Source organism: Zonotrichia albicollis, chromosome Z (assembly GCF_047830755.1).
Source record: "Zonotrichia albicollis isolate bZonAlb1 chromosome Z, bZonAlb1.hap1, whole genome shotgun sequence".
In the NCBI taxonomy this organism is placed as follows: Eukaryota; Metazoa; Chordata; class Aves; order Passeriformes; family Passerellidae; genus Zonotrichia; species Zonotrichia albicollis.
Window position 1 is genome coordinate 10,574,746 of NC_133860.1, and position 18,156 is coordinate 10,592,901.

At 38.2% G+C, this 18,156-nt stretch overlaps 1 protein-coding gene across 2 annotated transcripts in view; it reads left to right on the top strand.

Moving 5' to 3' along the window:
• The window catches only part of RIT2 (Ras like without CAAX 2), a 215,521-nt gene that overhangs the window by 179,783 nt on the left and 17,582 nt on the right, over positions 1–18,156 (top strand). The gene's annotated exons all lie outside the window — the stretch shown is intronic.

Here is an 18,156-nt window from a genome sequence, read left to right on the forward strand (position 1 = left end):
TGCAGCTCCTTTACCTAATTAATCACTTTGATTCCATCACAGAATATTGTATTTAGCTGTCAGAGCTAGCTGAGAGAATTAAAAAAAACAGCAGCTCTGTGTCTGAAGACTTTTCTGTGTCTGACTATTCTCTCATCTAATCGTGTCTGGAGGATTTGAAGAAGGAAACAGATCACTTTATTTTGCTGCATTGCCTACAGCCCCATGAAGGTAGCAGCTATAACTTATTCCACCGTCAGGCCGTGTTGCAATTGAACTATAATTCAGGTTCCTACAGGAATATAATTAAAGCCAGCTAATAAATAAAATAAAGTAATAACAATTTGCAAAAGTATCCTCGGTGTCTCTCACAAATACATAATATATGGCAGTTAATTACCCTTCTTCACAGCTGTGGCAGATCACATGTTGCCTCTAGTTGAGAAGTGATCTGGGGAAGGCTGTAAGTCAAGGTGGAATATTTCAGAACTAAGGTTTTCCTTTATACATGGCTCTTGCACACCTTAGAACTTTTCTGCAGTACCCTCCTCTGTTCCCTCAGACTGGCAGTTCCTAACTTGTTAGCAATCTGATGTCTTTACTAATGATTGAAAATATGTTCTTTACACACCCAAAAATGTCACTTTTAAGACTGAGATGTAAGAATGCATAGCTAGAATGAAAAGAATTAAATATCTTTATTTTGTCCACTAAATATGTAATATATATAAATATATAGGCAATATACACACAATTTTATAGGCAGTATACATACATACATACGCTAAAATATATATAGTTTCTGAATGTCTCTTATTTGTGGGCTTAGATATTAAGCCCTCTCTTGATCATGATAAATAGTAAAAGAAAACCAACAAAAAAACAAAAAAAAAAAACATGTAGAAAGCAAAGCTTAGTCTCATAGTGAAGATTTAGACTTCACAATTGTGTCAAATTCCTCTCCCACGTTGAACGTTTGTCTTGGTGGACTAGGTGTGAAATTCCTGATAAGTAAAATAGCTGTGAGTGGGTCTTCTTATAGAAAGAGTAACCAAAGGCACCTGCTGCGGCCACCTCAGATAGAGACATTCAAATAATGGTGAGTATTAAACTTAAAACTGTCCATGTATTTCATATAAATCACAAAAAAGTTTGTGGTTAGCTCCTAGAGCTAACTATACTCACTAGTGTTGGCCTGAATTTGTACTAAAAATCAAAATCTGGGTGTCTAACCTGGACAATTATGCTAATATAACTCAATTAAGTACACTTACAGCAGTTAGCCATATTTAGACATTCCCTTTAGGGACTCTTATTTATGCAAGTGTGCATCAAACACTGCTCTGCATCAAACATTGCTTATGGCTCTGAAAAACATCCCTGAAAATTACCAGAGGAATGGTAAAATCTTTAATGAAATATGAAAATTACTGTTCTCAAAACTTTTAATAGCAGTTGAATGGAATAGTGACTTAGACCAGATCAAGCTCCCTCATAGTGCTATTTCTAGGTTGATCTGTCCCTGCAAGAACGTGGAGTTAGGATGTCTGCCTGGCACAATGATTTGTAATGGGGATGGCATTGTCTCACAGACACTGTGAAAGTCACCCCAAGAGGCATTGCCCTGCACCTCTAGCCTGATTTATCACTCCCTGATGCTCTTGGTTCTAAACCTCCTCAATTTGAGCTCTCTAATTTCGTTACATTGTGCTGAATTATGGGGTTGTTTTGTGATGAGGACAAATGTCCACTCAAGAGCACCAAACTCATTTCATGATCTGAACTCTTTCCCCAAGAGGTAATAAAGACAAGAACATCCAAAGCCATTGCATCACCTGCTGTATATCTTCTGTCAATAGATAATTAATGTGACAATTAGATTTTCCCATTCTCGTACTTTGTCATGCATCATTTTTTTACAGCCCTTTTGGACTTGCAACTATTTCAAAAACTGCATGAACAATCTAGAAAGCCATCATTTTTCATGGTGTTCCTGGAGCAGAAGTCCAGTAAAAACATAATTTTAGGAGGGTAAAGTAAATCAGATCCTATAATTATATTATATTGCCTTTGTTGTATAAAAAAGCCTGATATCTTTTTACCTTATAGATTAGGTAAAATCAATAGAAGAGAAAGGCAATCTATCTCACATCTGTGAAATTCACCAGAGAAAAATCTTATATATTTATGCTCTTCCTGTATTCAAACAATAGTTTGAAATAATTTTTCCTGGAAAGAGGAAATCAGGATAGAACTAATAAATTAAATAACTAATAGATTAAATAATTTTTAAAAACTGATGCATGGCAAAGTACTGTAAACCATGGTGGTGACTCCATTTAGCCCATTTCAAAAGTTTATTATGCAGCTCCTTGCAATTTTCTCTCTGCAATTCCAAAACACTGAGTAACCAATCTGTTTTCAGCTCTACCAAGATAAGCTCACTCTTTTTCATTTTACACGTGTATGAAAGTGACAGAACAGGGGGAAATGTATTTAAATTAAAGAGAGTAGGTTTATAATAGATTTAGGTACAGGAAGAAATTCTTTTCTTTTCCACAAGGGTGTTGAGGTTCTGGAATAGGTTCCCAAGCAAGCTGTGGCTGCCCCATCCCTGGAAATGTTCAAAGCCAGGGTGGATGGGTGGATGGGTCTTGGAGCAACCTGGTCTAGTGGAAGGTGTTGTCCCTGCCCATGGCAGGTGTGTGGAATGAGATGAGCTTTAAGGTCAATTCCAACCCAAACCATTTTATAGTCCTATAATTGTATTTCTTTTGTTCTCTTGCATCAACCCCAGCTGTTTAAAAGGCAGCCTCAAATGTTTTTGACAAACCAAACAGAGCCTTTTGCCTTCTTCATAAATTTCTCATTAATGCTCACACTGAGGAGAAAGAGCAATGTTTTCCCCGGTAAACTTTTGCAAAGTCACTCAGCTTTCTGAATAAAAACTGAATTTGCCTCTACAGCTAGACACTGCTGACTAATCACAGATGCCTCTTTATGTAGGACATTGACTGAATAAGTTTGAGCACATAAAGTATTCAGCCAGCATAAGTGGGTAGCGCCTCTGAAGGCAGTGGAAAATCTGATGGTTGATTCACATCTGTCTCCAGAACAAAACTGCACATTACACCATGATAATGAATATACTTCAATCACACAGAGGAAGATGAGGTTTCTGTCACTGAAAACTTACAAAATCCATAACACAAAGCAAGCCAATTAAAGGAAGACAGAATAAACAGACTATTAGTAATGACAGGGATAGGCAGAAGGAGGAGAGGAGAATAAAGCATAAGTAAATGTATGAAAATCGTAAAATCATGGAATGGTTTGGGTTGGAAGGCACTATTAAAGGTCATCTAGTTCAGCCCTCCCTGCTGTAAAAAGGGATAACTTCAACCAGATTACTTTTCACAGAGTCCTGTTCAACCTGACCTTGAATTTGTCCATCTACCACCTCAGTGAGCAACATGTGCCTCTACTGAGCTTGGAAAGCCTTGCAGATTCTCCACTTTTGGTGAGCCTTAACACCTTTTAGAATGGGATCAAGAGCAGATAAAATGAAAAAAATATGTAAGGCAAGCTCCAGAGATTTGGCTCAAGTACACCCACCATAGGAGGTTGGTGGAGGATATTAAGATGAGATGAGTGATACTAAGAGAACAGAAACTGATGATGATTTGCTTCATCCTTCATGTGGATCATGATATTTGGTTGGCTTAGAAAATGAAGGGGAGAGATCACAGAGGTTACAACTGCTATGAGTATGCAAGACGGTTTAGGAACTTTTTAATGTAAATCAAATAAAAAGAACATAGAAAAGAATGGAAAATTGAGCAAGAGGGAAAAATACCAAAACTCAGTAAAGTGAATGGGAAGTTTTTATTTCCTCTCTCATCAGGTTTGTAATGACAATCTGCTTGAACCTGACTATGGAATAAGTTGGCCCTTCACTGAAACCTCTTTAGCACTTAGAAAACAAATCTCTCTATGGTCTTTGCTGTGTCCCCTTGCTTTAGGAACTAAAAGTAACCTTTCCAACAGAACAGCTGGGGGAGAAGTAGGATGCTCAGCTTTGTACTTCTGGAAGGATAGCAGCAAAACCCTCATTTGTATGCCTCATAACTAATATAAAAGATGGCATGATAGCTCCCTGCTGAAGATTTTAAATGATACTTCAAATATATAGTTTCATCTGGGAGAGCAGCTACCAGTTTGCAACCAGTGCATGCAGATCTTTCGCTGTTGGCTTTTTCCCTCCCACTGTGCTCAGACCAGATGTTAGTGAAAAATGTAGGAACCTTTTTCTGCTCTCCTGTTTAGTTAATAGGGTGTTCACTGAATACTCCTAAGTCTTTATCTAGCAAAGCTGGATGAAATCCAAGTTATCAGAGAATACAGCAGGGATGTCTTTAAGGAGGCAGATGTTCAAAGGAGTACTTTGAAAAATTTTTTGACCTGTGAGGAGTTGATTACCATGATGTGGATGAAAGATGAGAAGAAAAATAGATGAAACCATGAAGCCTAAGAGAATATGCTATACCTGCCAACAAAGAACTTCAGAAAGACTTAAGTTATATAAGCTGTAAAATACTGCTGTGATGAAAGTTCTGAGCAAGGATAGACCTTCAGGGACTGCAGAGAAATTTGAGAACACTCATTACCATCTCTGCTCTTCCTCCTGACAGATTTTTCAATCCACTTGTCACCGAGTAATAAAAATCCTTACAGGGAATCACAGGTCCAAAGAGATGGGACAGGAGAAGCTGTGTCACAAAAAGATCTTCACTTATAGTGAATAAGGAGGCCTGAGTAGTTTGAAGATTGCTCACCATGAGTTAGATTTTGTAAACTAAGAGCAAGCTTGAAGACCGCTATTAGAAGCCCTCAGTTCACCCTGGACATAAATCAGTGTCAATTATTTCACTGATATACAAGTGACTGTGCTGTTTGTCAGCCTGGTTCTGAAGCAGCCTGTCCTCCTTGGCCAGCATCTTCCAGACACTGCACGGAACCTGCAACTCCACGTATTTTTTCTGTTGTGTCCAGGTTTAGAGCAAATTTGGGAAAGAATCCTCCAAAGGAGCTCCGGTGGGAAAAGCAGATGCAATCGGCCCCTCCCCCCAACTGGTCCGGAAGGGAAAAATACCTCCTTGGAGAAAGGTGGAAAAAACCTGTTTATTAAACAATAAAACCAAACCAATATCAAACAATGAGACCCCTTGCCACTCTAAAAGAGATGACAAACTGAGAAAACCCCAGGTTGCAGCTCAGCTCACTCAGTCTCTGATCAGTCCCTCAGTGCTGAAATTGTCGCAGGCCAGGCCCGGCCCGGTGGGCCACAGCTGCAGCTGCCGGTGCTCTCCTGGATGTTCAGTCCAGAGCAGTTTCAAGAGGTCCAAAGAAAAAGGGAAAAAAACAGTCCAGGGAACTTCTTTGCCTCAGCTAGCTAACACTAACTAAAAAGCAAAAGAAGAGCTCTGTCCTGCTGTCTGTCCATCTACAGACAACACGGTCCAGGAGCAGGAATGTGGAGGAGTGAGTGCAGTGTCTGAAAACAAACTGCGCGCTTCTTCTCTCCCCACCTTCACTCTGTAACACTCTTAAAGGTGCAAAATTTATTATTCAACATAAACAGAATGAGATGATTTGGGATAAAAGCATCATATAGTCAACCCAGGACATGTTGCCAAATGGTTCACCAGCAGTGAGTAATGCTGAACCTCTGCCTCACAAACCTGCTGTGGGCCACCTGTGGGTCTCAGCAATGCAGAGCCTGGAGGAGGAATCTCATCCATCACAACACTCTGGGCTGCAGCAGGTCCTTTCCCCTGGGGTGGGTGTGAGCTGGAGCAGGAGAACCATCACCCCTTGGGAGGAACCTGAAGGCAGATGCCCTTTCCAACCATCAGCTGTACTGATCAAACAGGCAGCAACGGCTCTTCTTGACTTATTTTCTTCCCCTTCAGAAAGTCTTAGAATGGTAGAGTTAAATAAAATTTACCATTTTCTTACCACTTTAGAACTGTATGTGTTCTTTTTATCTTGCAGGGCAGGGCAGGCACTATGTGACTGCTTTGTCACTGGAAAATATGCACCCCAATATTCTCAGAGACACAAACGTATACAAATACACACTGTATTCCAACCCCCGAATTTTATCTGTGCCCATTTGTCATGAAGCCTGCACCTGAAATAAAATAGTAAAATAAGGGAGAATTTTTTTCACATCTTTGTATTACCAGAGGGAAAAAAAAATGGATCATATGCTTCATAATTTTACTGATAACACCCATACCATCTATTTTCTATGAGGTCCATTGGGTATCTTTCAGTCACTATTTTCCTAAACATAGAAATCATATTTCTCTTCTTTTCACTGCAAAGAAATCCAGAAAAAGTTGCTTAAATTAAATGTATCATTTTAATGTGAGCATATTTGCCTAAAATAAGTACTAAATTTGTTCAAGTGCATCAAATTTGCGTTGTAATAATTCATGGTGAAGATGAGAAAGATATTGGCACTTAGTGGAGTACTTGCATGTGACTTATTTTAGGTATTTTTAATCTCTGTAAAAAATTTATGCCAGTGAGAGAGCAGAGTCTGCTGGGATGACTTTGGGTATGTACATTAATCAGCACTAGCACAAAAAAGTAAATAGAGGTTCAATATTTGGCTAACTTCCAACAGTTGAGACACATTAAATGGTAGGCAAGGTTTGCAAGAGAACAGGTAAAGGCCTTTACATTTAGGTCACCTATATTTAGACAAGATAAAGCACTATGTCTTGTCCTACTAAGAACTGTCCCAGATTAATAGATCATTTCTCTCCCCAGCTTTCGCATTTCTGCAGAGGACTGCTGTGCTGCTGCCTACAAAACAATTCCTGGATTTGAAATAAGTTTGAGTATGATTTAACCAAAAAATAAATTGCATTTATCTTTAGAAAATGATAAGTTGAAAAGGATAGGGGTTTACTTTACTTCGACCAGCTCGCAGTATATTTTGTGGTGTATTTTTTTTGTTTAGTTTCTGGGTTTAAGCACTTGTAATGATTAGGTAATACCAGTATCATTTACCATGGGTTTTCCTCTTAAAGGATGAGATTTTCTGTAGATGCTCATTTTGGAATATTTCACAATCTCTTACCTTAATTAAAGGTTTATAAAACAGCAAAACTTATGCTTCATACTGCATCCAACTAAATGCTGAAACCAAAGCAGAATTCCCAGAAAGCAGATGAAAAGACATTCAGGCATGAAATGAAAACATTCAGGCATGTTTTCTATCATCCTTCAAACACTGTTCAGTAGAAACCACCTGAGTCAGAAGTCATATCTGAGAAATCAGCGATCCTCAATTGAGAATCTTTCACAAAATTGTTCTGGAACTTGTTTTTGGCATCCAAGCAAAAGGCTAAACCTTTTGTATCCAGTTAAGTTTTGCACAACACCCTCCTGAGAAACCTTGAGAAACACAAATTATTTCCCTCTTTTTAACCAATTGCAGAATGGACACAAGTGTCATATAAGTTCACAAATTTCTCTACAGATAACAGCATTTGGACCTCTAGAGCTTGATTTCCATAGCATTCTTGTTTCTTGAGGGACAGAGGTCTTTCCATAGAAGAAGCCATAAGCTCTACACAGCACCCTGGGGCATCCCAATGGGATTCTTGGGCAGGTAGGTACATGTGAGAACACAGGAGACAAACAAAACCCCAACATATGAAGGGGTTTCATTCTGTCCTGCTTGCATGGGATGGTTCCTGACCCACGTCAATGTCCAAACAGTGCCAAACCTTCAAAACCCTGAGAGGAGTTAGATCACAGAATCCTGGAGTGGTTTGGGTTGGAAGGGAGATTAACAGTCCTCTTATTTTAACCCCCTGCCATGGGCAGGGACACTTTCCACTACACCAGGTTGCTCAGACACCCAAGCTGGCCTGGAATGTTTTCAGGGATGGGGTAGCCACAGCTTCCCTGGGCATCTGTGCCAGAACCTCATGATCCTCACAGACAGAGCCATATATATCCACTCACTCTGTGCCATGGGCCATATACTCTAACCCTCTAAAACAATCAGTATCAAAAACCCCCAAACTGTTGTTTTTCCCACTGCAAAGGGAATAAGTTATCTCACATTTCTCACAGCAGTTTCTTGAATAAACTTTGAGTGCTTGTGTGACATGTGTGCAGGACCAGTGCAGCCACAAAGTCATTACTGACATATTTCCAAGTCACTATACCATGGCAAAGATGTTTATATGTCTTTCGTTGCCTTGTAAATACAAAATAAATTTGAGAGAACTGTGGCAGCTGCTCTGAGATGTGATAGAGGTTCAGCTTCTATGGACCATCAGGAAGAAAAACGAGAAGCCTTTGAGTTTGCAATTTGAAAATAAACACTACTACAGAGCCTAGAAGAAGCACTGCATTGAGCAAGATCATTAAGAAACAAAAAAAAAAAAAGGCCTTCTCCAATGGGGAAAAACATTTAAAGCAGCTACTCATTTACTTGAATTAATCTTGAGGTCCTGCTCCACACTGGCTTTGGATCACTCTTCATGTTGTTCTCCAGTTATTTTTAAACTTTTATTAACTTACAAACTTAGTTTATTTAAAACTAAGGTTTATTTTACCTTAGTTCTAATTGCCTCATCTAAGCATTGAAATCAAAAACGTAGCATTACCTGTGTGGGTTGTATAATCCAAACTTCAGGGGTATTTAGAAATTCTCTCCAAACTCTGCTTTCTAGGACTTTTTGAAAGTCAGGTATAAAATTATCAGGAAATTCATTGTAATGGTCACTTTTTATAGAATCATGGGATTGCAGAATTGTTTGGATTGGGAGAAGCCTTAAAGACCATGAAGTTCCAACTTCTTTCCATGAACAGGGACATCTCCCACAAGACCAGGTTGTTACTGGAAGGTGTCCTTTTCTCAGAGTCAAGAGTCTAATAAGGTCACTGTTCAATAAAATAAAAATGTACTCTGCTATTTATCCCCAAAGTACCTTAAAATCCCCCAAACATGTAAACAAAATAAATATACATCAGAGTCATAAAATAGCAAGAAGTTTTGGGGTTTTTTTACGAAACAGGAATGAAGCTAGGATATTCAGGTTTAGTCAGTTCTTGATTCTGGAACCACTTCAATCCTTTATGAAAAATGAGGGAGGATGCTAAAATTAATTTCAGTATTGGTTTGTTGAAGATTTTTTGTTACAATACCCTGTTCAGTGAGAATTTTCCTTTGTTTTAATATAGAACGCATTAATTTTGCATTCTGACATTATGATTTTAAGAACACGATTTTTGCAGATCAGATATAAAAATTAAAAATTTCAAATTATATATGTATGAAATCAATATATCAACTAGAAACATGTTACTTTTTTACTTAAAATATTAATTTTGGAGGGGTTTTTTTATTATAAGAAATACTTTGCATGTTTTTCTTGTGTCCAGTTCAAGTTTTATCTAGTAAACACTGAAGAATTTTAGTTTTAGTGTTCTATTGAAAGTAGAACATTCTAGAACATTCACAGGGATGGGGCAGCCACATCTTATCTGAGTAACCTATGCCAGGGCCTCACCACCCTGGTAGGTAAGAATTTCTTCTTAATGTCCAATGTAAACCTTTCTCTCTCAGCGTGAGGCTATTCCAGTTTTACTCCCAGTCTGCTAAATCTGTTGTCCAAAGTGGGTTTCTAAACTTTAATCAAAGCATTAAAAGGGCTGGGAGATGAACCATGGGACTTAAAGTCCTGAAAAATGATTGAACTAGTCCACAGAAAACAGCTCAATGAGAGTGTATGAGATCCTGCTCATTTCATATTTTAGGGGATTGTTTAAAACTGTGAGTTAAGCACCTGTATTAGGCTTGTGCCTTCTGTTGTACTTAATCACCTAAAAGTGTTTATTCTTTCTTGAAATGGACTGAGAAGGGCAAATGGAGATCACTCTTGATTCTGGGCCTCTAAGACAGAGAGTTCGTTCAACCACAAGCCCAGACTCTGAGATGCATCTGAGATGGCTCCAGACCTCTGCTGTGCTCAAAGCCTGGGCATACACCAAACTAAGACAACTGTGAAAGTTATTAAAACACAATACAAACAAAGGAGTTGGGCAAGCATTTTGATGCATGAATTTATATTTCTAAATTTCAAGGGAGAAATGGGATATTTGCTACCCTCCAATTCACATGCCTTGATTTGGAGCATGGTAGTTCCATTCTGCAAAATGGAACTGTCAAAGTTTCAAAAGACATTACCTGTCTGAGCATCCTCCTAAAGAGAAAACCATGAACAGTTAGATCTGAAAATGAAGATTAGAAGCATTTTTTTAAGGATGCTGCTGCCTGTTATAAAAACGTGTTTCATTTTTATCAGGCCTCTGCTGTAATTAAGGGACTGACCAGTACTAGCAGTTACATAAAACCACTATCTCACTGGAGCAGTAGAAATAATTTTGCCAAGGTGATTCTGGTTTTTGTGATATTCTAAACATATGGTGAGACAAAAACACTGTAATACAAAGGCTTAAATCTTGCTGGGCACAAAGGCTTCATTTCAACTCTCAACTGAGAAACTGGGACTTTCATTACTATGATAATTCCAGGTAAGAGGGCCAAAAATAGTTGATTTTCCTGCAGACTTAAAAATTAAAATTCTTGAACAACCTGGAATATCTTAGTACAGCAGCAGGTTTTTATGGAGATAGTGTTCATTAACATACTTGCATTACTGTATGTTTCAGTTAAAAAAAAAAGATAAAAATTCCAAGTTATGTTGGATTCAGATCAAATCATCCAGGCAAGCTTCCAGAGAGTGGGCTGTTTCCCAAATGACAGTAATTTTATTAGTATACTTCCTGCAGCTCATCCAACATGCTAAACCAAGCACTTGGTAGTAGGTGATGTTGTCTAAATATTTTGTGCTCCTATAACAAGGGTTTGATAAGTGATTTAACTCTGTTGTCACCAAACTAAATAGGTGATTTCATCTTGACACCAGTATGAAAGGAATCAAGGCAGGTACTTTATGCAACTGCAAGTTATGAAGCTTCCTCTGACTGGGTATATCTTGAGGTTGTTTTTTATTCATCACTTCTTTTTGAAGGGGAGGAGAGCAGCCAAAAGTGGACACTGGACAGGGCTAACACAGCTTTAAAAGAGTAAAAAAAAAAAAAAAGCTTAAAAGAATCCTAGATTTTATTTATGGGCCAGAGAAAATAAGGACTATGTTAAGAAAATTAGGAGCTGGGAAAAATTATGTGAGGAAGGTTCACTTAAAGATGTTGGCAAATTTTCACATCCTGTTGCAACGTGGGAAGCTTTGTGTCTGAAAAGGTCAGAAAACTGTGCAAAGAGGTCTTTATATAACCCTATCCATTTCTTGTCTATTTCAGCCTAAATTCTTTACTGCAAGTTCAACCTTTATTCTAAATTTACCAGTTCTGCCTCCAAGTCTTTCTTGTTAATTTTCCTCTTTGGAGTAAAACAAGTGAACCCTGATCAAGAGCATCAGTGCTTCATTGTAAACAATGACATTATTATCTTTATTTCCTTAAATTCTTTGTGAGTTCATAATTATTTCTTTTCCTGCCTCCAGCTCTACCTGATGACCGAGGAACAGTTTTATTATGGGATTTTGCATGATGGGGTTCAGTTGTGCACCCAAATGTGTTTGTGCACCTCTGCTCTGGAGAGCGTTTAAATGTGAGAACATGAAAGAGACTTTTGAGAGGAAAAGAGATGAGTCTCAGCATGCCTTTTGTCATTGCAAACAATCTTTCACAAGTGATCTATGTGCTTTACAAGCCTTAGCTGCTGAATATCCACTGGTAAATCTGCCCTCATGCATTGTAAGATGAGGGAGCAGAAAGGCAAAATAATAATGATCTTAGGCCATAGATTCTCCATCACATGAAGTGCAATAAATCTTTCCTAAATAGTTCTATTATTTTCCTCTGTGAAGCACTTCTGCAAATTTTTTAATAAATTATTACAGAAAATTGGCGTCCATTTCGAAATTCTGAGTGTCAGTACAATTTATAGAGCAAAACTTCTTTGTAATTAACAAGAAATCGAAAAATGCCGAGAAAATTCAGCTTTCTCATCACCTTAGCCAAGCATACTATGGTTCTATAATCCAAAACCACTCTAATATGTATTTTATTATCTTCAATGCTGATACAAATAATTATGTGGAGTCAGATCTCTTAGGACTTCCAAATTTCAGCCTCATTTTGTTGAGTCCGAAATGTTCAATAACCTTGATTAAATGCCAGCAAGGGATCTGAGTCTGAGACATCACATAATAAAGCTGAGTCAAATATTAGTTCTGTGCAATCCTGGCTCACTTTGCAAAACCTTTGGGAATGTTTTAAACTATTGCTGTTCAGTGATTTCTGCAGCATTGCTAAGACCACTCCACTAGCATATTTCCAAAACTGGATCACTAGGATTGTGGAGAATGTGCAAAAGTTTCTGATTTGCATTTTATTTTCAGGAGAGCAGTTCAGTTCCATTGGCACAGAGTTTAAATTCTGAGTATGTCTGGTCACAATCCATTACAGTTATTTTTTTCCCATCAGCAAACCCAGGCTTCAAAGGAGGGGAAGGAAATGCAATCTCCTTGTCCATGAAGGATTGTCACAGTGGTGGCAGGAATGTCAAATCTTTCTTGTTTTCCTAACACCTGTTTTGGAGGTGTTTTTTTTCCTCCCTATCATCCTAATTTAGTCCTTTTCATTACAGCTAACAAAACCCATCATAAGCAAGCAAAATGCCATCAAGATAAGTAAATGTTAGATTAAGTTAAAATATTTTAATATGCATTGTCTGTGTCTAGAATAGAAACTGAGATGAGATGGGAAATATTCATGGGCACTGAAATGTGGTTTTCTATGCTACTGATCTGACAAAATATTTACCAACTTGCTTATTCCAAACACCTTCCCTGAGTAACTCTCAGACATCATTTGGTAATTAGAAGAGTTAAGGAGTCCTTTTTCTGTAAACAATTAACATGCTGCCTCCCTGCTTTCAAAGTTTGATCAATTTCCTGGCATAGGGATGGGGTATTTGGTTCCTGTTGACCTCCATGTCCTAGAATATTCTCATGCACACTCAATACATGGTATTGGATTGACCTGAAATTCTTTTATTCTGGATCCTCCTTGATTTCAGCTCTTCACATCCACTTACAAAGCAAAACAAAATGTCTTTCTCTGAAGCAAGGAGGCTTGCTGCCTTGTCAATTTACTTTCTGTCATTGTTTGATGTTGGTAATTAATCTCTTAATTTCTTCCAGGGCAAAAATGAATGAATGAGTGAATGAAAAATTTCATTGCATATAGACAATATTTTAGAGGTGTTCCTTGTGTGCAGTGTCAGGTGTCAATGAAAAGCTGAGCTTAAAGTGTAGCTAAACCTCAGCTAGAATACTGGCAGGCTTTCTCTCTTCTTCCTGCCAACTTAATTTGATGAATCTTGTTAAAATTTCTGTATCTAAAGTACCCATTCTTTCGTCAAATATGGCTGCAATTTGGCAAATTGATTTATAAGTTATTAAAGCTGCAGGTAAATCAACAAAGACATAGACACGTGTGCAGTCGTGCAGAGCTGGGCCACACAATAATTGTTTTAATTAGAAAATCTAGCAAATGACAAATCCTCTTACAGGTCTTATTATCTAACTTATTCAGAGTCTTTTATTACAAGACAATAACACCAGAGATTTCATTAGCTGTTCAAAAAAAAAAAAAAAATTAACCTATTACCAGTCAATTGAAATGGCATCTTTTATCTTATGGTTCATACAGAAAAAAAATAAATTAAAAATTAAAAAAAAGTAGTCAAAAAAACCTTATCCTGTTACATATTTTTCTATGGAGGTTCCATAAATAAATCTCACAAACATCTTCACCTTCTAGTTCTGGAGAGAATCTCTGAAGCTTAGAGATGTAGAATATAATATAGTATATAAATAAGTTCAATATTCTGGCGCACTGTTCACATCCTATCTTTATAAAGATTTCACTTGCTCTGGGACAGCAGTGTTAACAAGAGTCATTTCAGCTTTTTGAAATTACATCTGCTTTTCTGGTGCCCTCCTAACTGGTGAAACCATAGGGGAAGATGCCAAAATAGGATGACAGCTAACATTTCAACTTGAACATAAAATTTCAGAAGTTTCATGAGATCAGACATAAAGAGCAGCAGAAATAAATTCACGAGTAATCTCCACCATCACATGGATTTATATATAGCAAGACTGGAAACCCAAGGATTTTTATAAAGTATTTTATAAACATTAATTAATCACATCTTGCTTGAACAATTTTGTGGACTATGAATTATTAACCTAAGGTTTACACACAGGCAAACAGGCACTTCACTTTAATTTCTCTCCTCTGTGGCAAATCATGCTTGTGTTCCAGTATATTCTGAATTATCTGGAAGGCTTCAACAAACCACTACAAGAGTGCTCTCACTCTTTTTTGGTTTGGTATTTTTTTGCTGTTTTCTGTTTTTTATTGGTTTTTGTTGCATATTGGTTTTTTTTCAGTACACCCCCACTCCTCCTCCCTTTCCATCATATCTGCAGTTTAGAAATTGGTTTACTGTTTTTCAAAGTTTTGCATGCAAATTCTGCTTTTTCAAGTCATTCAGTTACGTGCCTCTGATTCTCTGATAGAATTTTACCACAGCTGTGGTTGTCTATCTCTGCCTGTGGACTAACTGTGTAAAACAGAAAATGCTCTGTAAAATATTTGTAATAGCCTTTATCTTTTTTTTAAGGAAGGGATGAAGTAAAACATGTCAGAGAAAATGAAAGAAAATAACTTCATTACAAGAAAAAGGTTAACACAACACTTCTGCTCCAATAAAAAAAACAGTTTGGTATTGTTACCAGACAGATTTGTTGCATTTTTTTAATTCTTGAGAAAGTTAAAAGTTTTAGCTTTTAAAAGACTGAGAAATAGTGGTGAAGACATTCTAGTTTCTAACCTACTTTCATCTGCTTAAGTAACCCAGAAAAAGTAAATTTAATTCTTATTATTTCAATTTTCTGAACATTTTTGAGGGGGAAAGTTAGGGTTTTGGTTTTTTTCTTTTTAATTACAAAAATAAATCTACTGAAAGGAGTCTATCCTTTGTTCATTGGTCTGCTGGTTTATATTAACCTTAACTTCTCCATTTTCAGTCCTATGCATATGTGATATCACTGTCACAGCGAGCCTAGGACAAAATCTTTGAGATCACTGTGTTATGGTAATAGATAAAGGGTTCAAAACAGCAAAACCTTGGAGGCTGAATACCAACAGAAATTTCAGTGGAAGCTTCTGACACCCAAAGCTGCCTGAATGAAAGCCAGGAAGATCAGAAAGGAGCTGTATTTGTGCTTTGTCAGGGTCTTGGTCAGGTATGTCCTGTCAAGGGACTGCACATGGTATCTTCAAATATCTCCTGACCCACATGCACCACTTTTAGCCCCAAAAACAAATGTGTGCTCATTCTTGGGATGCTCAGTGAGCCCAGTGGTGTGCAGCTGCAGGACATTTGCCTCCAGCCTCCTCTGTTTGTGCTCATCCATGACTCACAGATCATTCGTTCTGCAAGTCTGACACCCCCCAGATGTGTCAGGCTAACTGTGAATGTGTAGAGCTCTTTTCCACACATGTTGGGCATATGTCCAAGATTCCTACATATCTGGCAGCCGCATTGAATAAATTTTTTCTCACAGAGAAAAAGTATCCAGTCAAACAATAGAATTTCTATTTATGCCAGTCAGCTTTTTCAGGTAGAGGAAGAAAAAAAAAAAAAAAAAGACCAAACATAAAAACAGGCTGCTGGAAAATTCACATCTTTGCTGACTTTTTTGTTCCTCATCTTCAACATAGCCTAAAACCCTTCTGGAGCTCATTGGTCAATATTGCTGTTCAGGGCAGTGTGCTCCTGTGTGTCTTTATCATCTGGCTTATATTTAGCAGAGATACCGTGAACTGCCTTATTTTTCAGTTTTTGCTGTAATATGTCACAAAAAAGAACAGTTCTAAAAAGAAGAGAAGTGCAATGAATGTCACTCTGTCCTTTATCCCAGATGCGGATGAGCTGAGATGTCCTGGGACTAATCATTAATACATCCTGGACAAATGAACAAGAGGTGCCAAACTGTCTGCAAAGCCCAAATAGATCTACTCATATCATCCAGTAATACCAGCTGCTGGTGGGTATTAATCATTGAAATGATCCACAAAATCTGGGCCAAGGCACCTCGGGGGACTTGTGACAATAATTGATATTTTTGGCTGACCTCCATCTGTTCCTTTAAACTCAAAATTTGAAAGACTTTCCTTCACCCTTGCTTACTAGCAGTTGATTTTGGCCACACACGACAGTGAACTTTTGCACTGATGGATCAAAAACCTTCTGGCATAATGGTATACTTGTCATTTCTCCTAGGTAGCTTCTATCCAGAGTCCTAATGTGTCTCCCCTTTGTCATTTTCTGCTGCTGGGTCAAATTTGGGCAATTTTCAAACCCCACTGGGATGGTCACAATGAAGATCACTGCCTGTTCGATTATGCATTTTTTGGCACACACACTGTGCCAGCATTAAACAATTCTAGAAAATATGCACTATAGACTTGACAATTATTGTATCTCAGCGTGTGGCTGTCTGTGGTTTTTATGGTTTCCAAACAATGGCATGTGGGCCAGATTGCATGAATAGCCTAGTGTTGTTGAGCAGCAGTAATGAGGATGTCAGTTGAGAGCATTAAATAAGCTTCCCTTAGTCATTTAAAGGATTTATGTAAGTATCTGGTCGTTTGTCAGCTTCACATTACATGAAACAACTACCCCATATTTTTGTATCAATGGGTCATACTTGCATGTTCAAACAGGAGGAGAGGCAGAAAATATCACTGGGTTCCAGCCATGTTCTTCTTAAAGTCCTTGTTGCAAACAGTACAACAAAAAACTAGATTAACTTATGGATAAGGCAGTATCTGTAACTAATACTACTTGTTTTCTATCCACAATTATCCAAATTTCATGTACTCTGTGCTCCACTGCTGCTACTGCAGTAACTATAAAACAACCAAACTCCCCATGTAGCATCTAATCACATATACCACAAGCTATGCTGATGCATATTTATGCATTTAGTAAGTGCTGAGTCCAAAACACAAACAAAAATACACAGCTTTTTGCCTTTTCAAAGGATGTTTGTTTAGAATTTTTTATTTATTCAGCCAAATGAGATGTTGCTGAGTGCAAAATGCTTCATACAGCCACGACCAAAAGACATATTCCTTAAAGGCTTCACACCGTCTCACACCTGCAGCTGTTAAAACTGAGTCAGAGCCCAGAAACCAGAAAAATCCAGGATCAGAACTGCAGTAAGGACAAGAATTTCTTGTCTTTAACCACTTGATTCCCTGAGTATATTTAAGCACTAAAGTTTCAGTCAAACACTTTTTGGTTAGCCACTAGGAAAACAAAAAATCTTAAAATGTGTTATTTGCTATTTTGATCATAAAGGTAATTTTAAAGCAGGTTTCTTAGAATAGAACCTTAGAATGGTTTGGGTTGGAAGGGGCCCCAAAGACCATCAGGTTCCAACCCCCTGCCATGGGCAGGGACACCTTCCACCATCCCAGGTTGCTCCAAGCCCTGTCCATCCTGTGCCAGGGATGAGGCAGCCACAGCTTCTCTGGGCAACCTGTGCCAGGACCCCAGCACCCTCACAGCCAAGAATTTCTTGTGTATGTATAACCTTAATTTCCCCTCACTGTGTTTGAATATATTCCTCCTTGTGCTGTCAACGCAGTTCCTTGTGAAGGGTCCCTCTCCAGCTTTCCTGTAACCCCCTTCAGATACTGAAATATTGCTGCAGTGCTCCCCTGAAGCCTTCCCTTCTCCAGGCTCAACAGCCAAAAATTTCCCAGCCTTTCTTTCACACAGGAGGTAGATCAGTCCCTTTTTCATCTTTTCCTCAGGATGTGCCCCAACAGTTCCATGTCCTCATGTTGGGAGCCCTAGAGCTGGAGGCATCACTGGAGGAGAAGGGGAGAATTCCATCTCTACCCTCCAGTGTGTGACTTCCCCACCCAGCTCTGTGTCCTCTGTGCAGTTTTCCGAGTCAGTTTCTATGGATT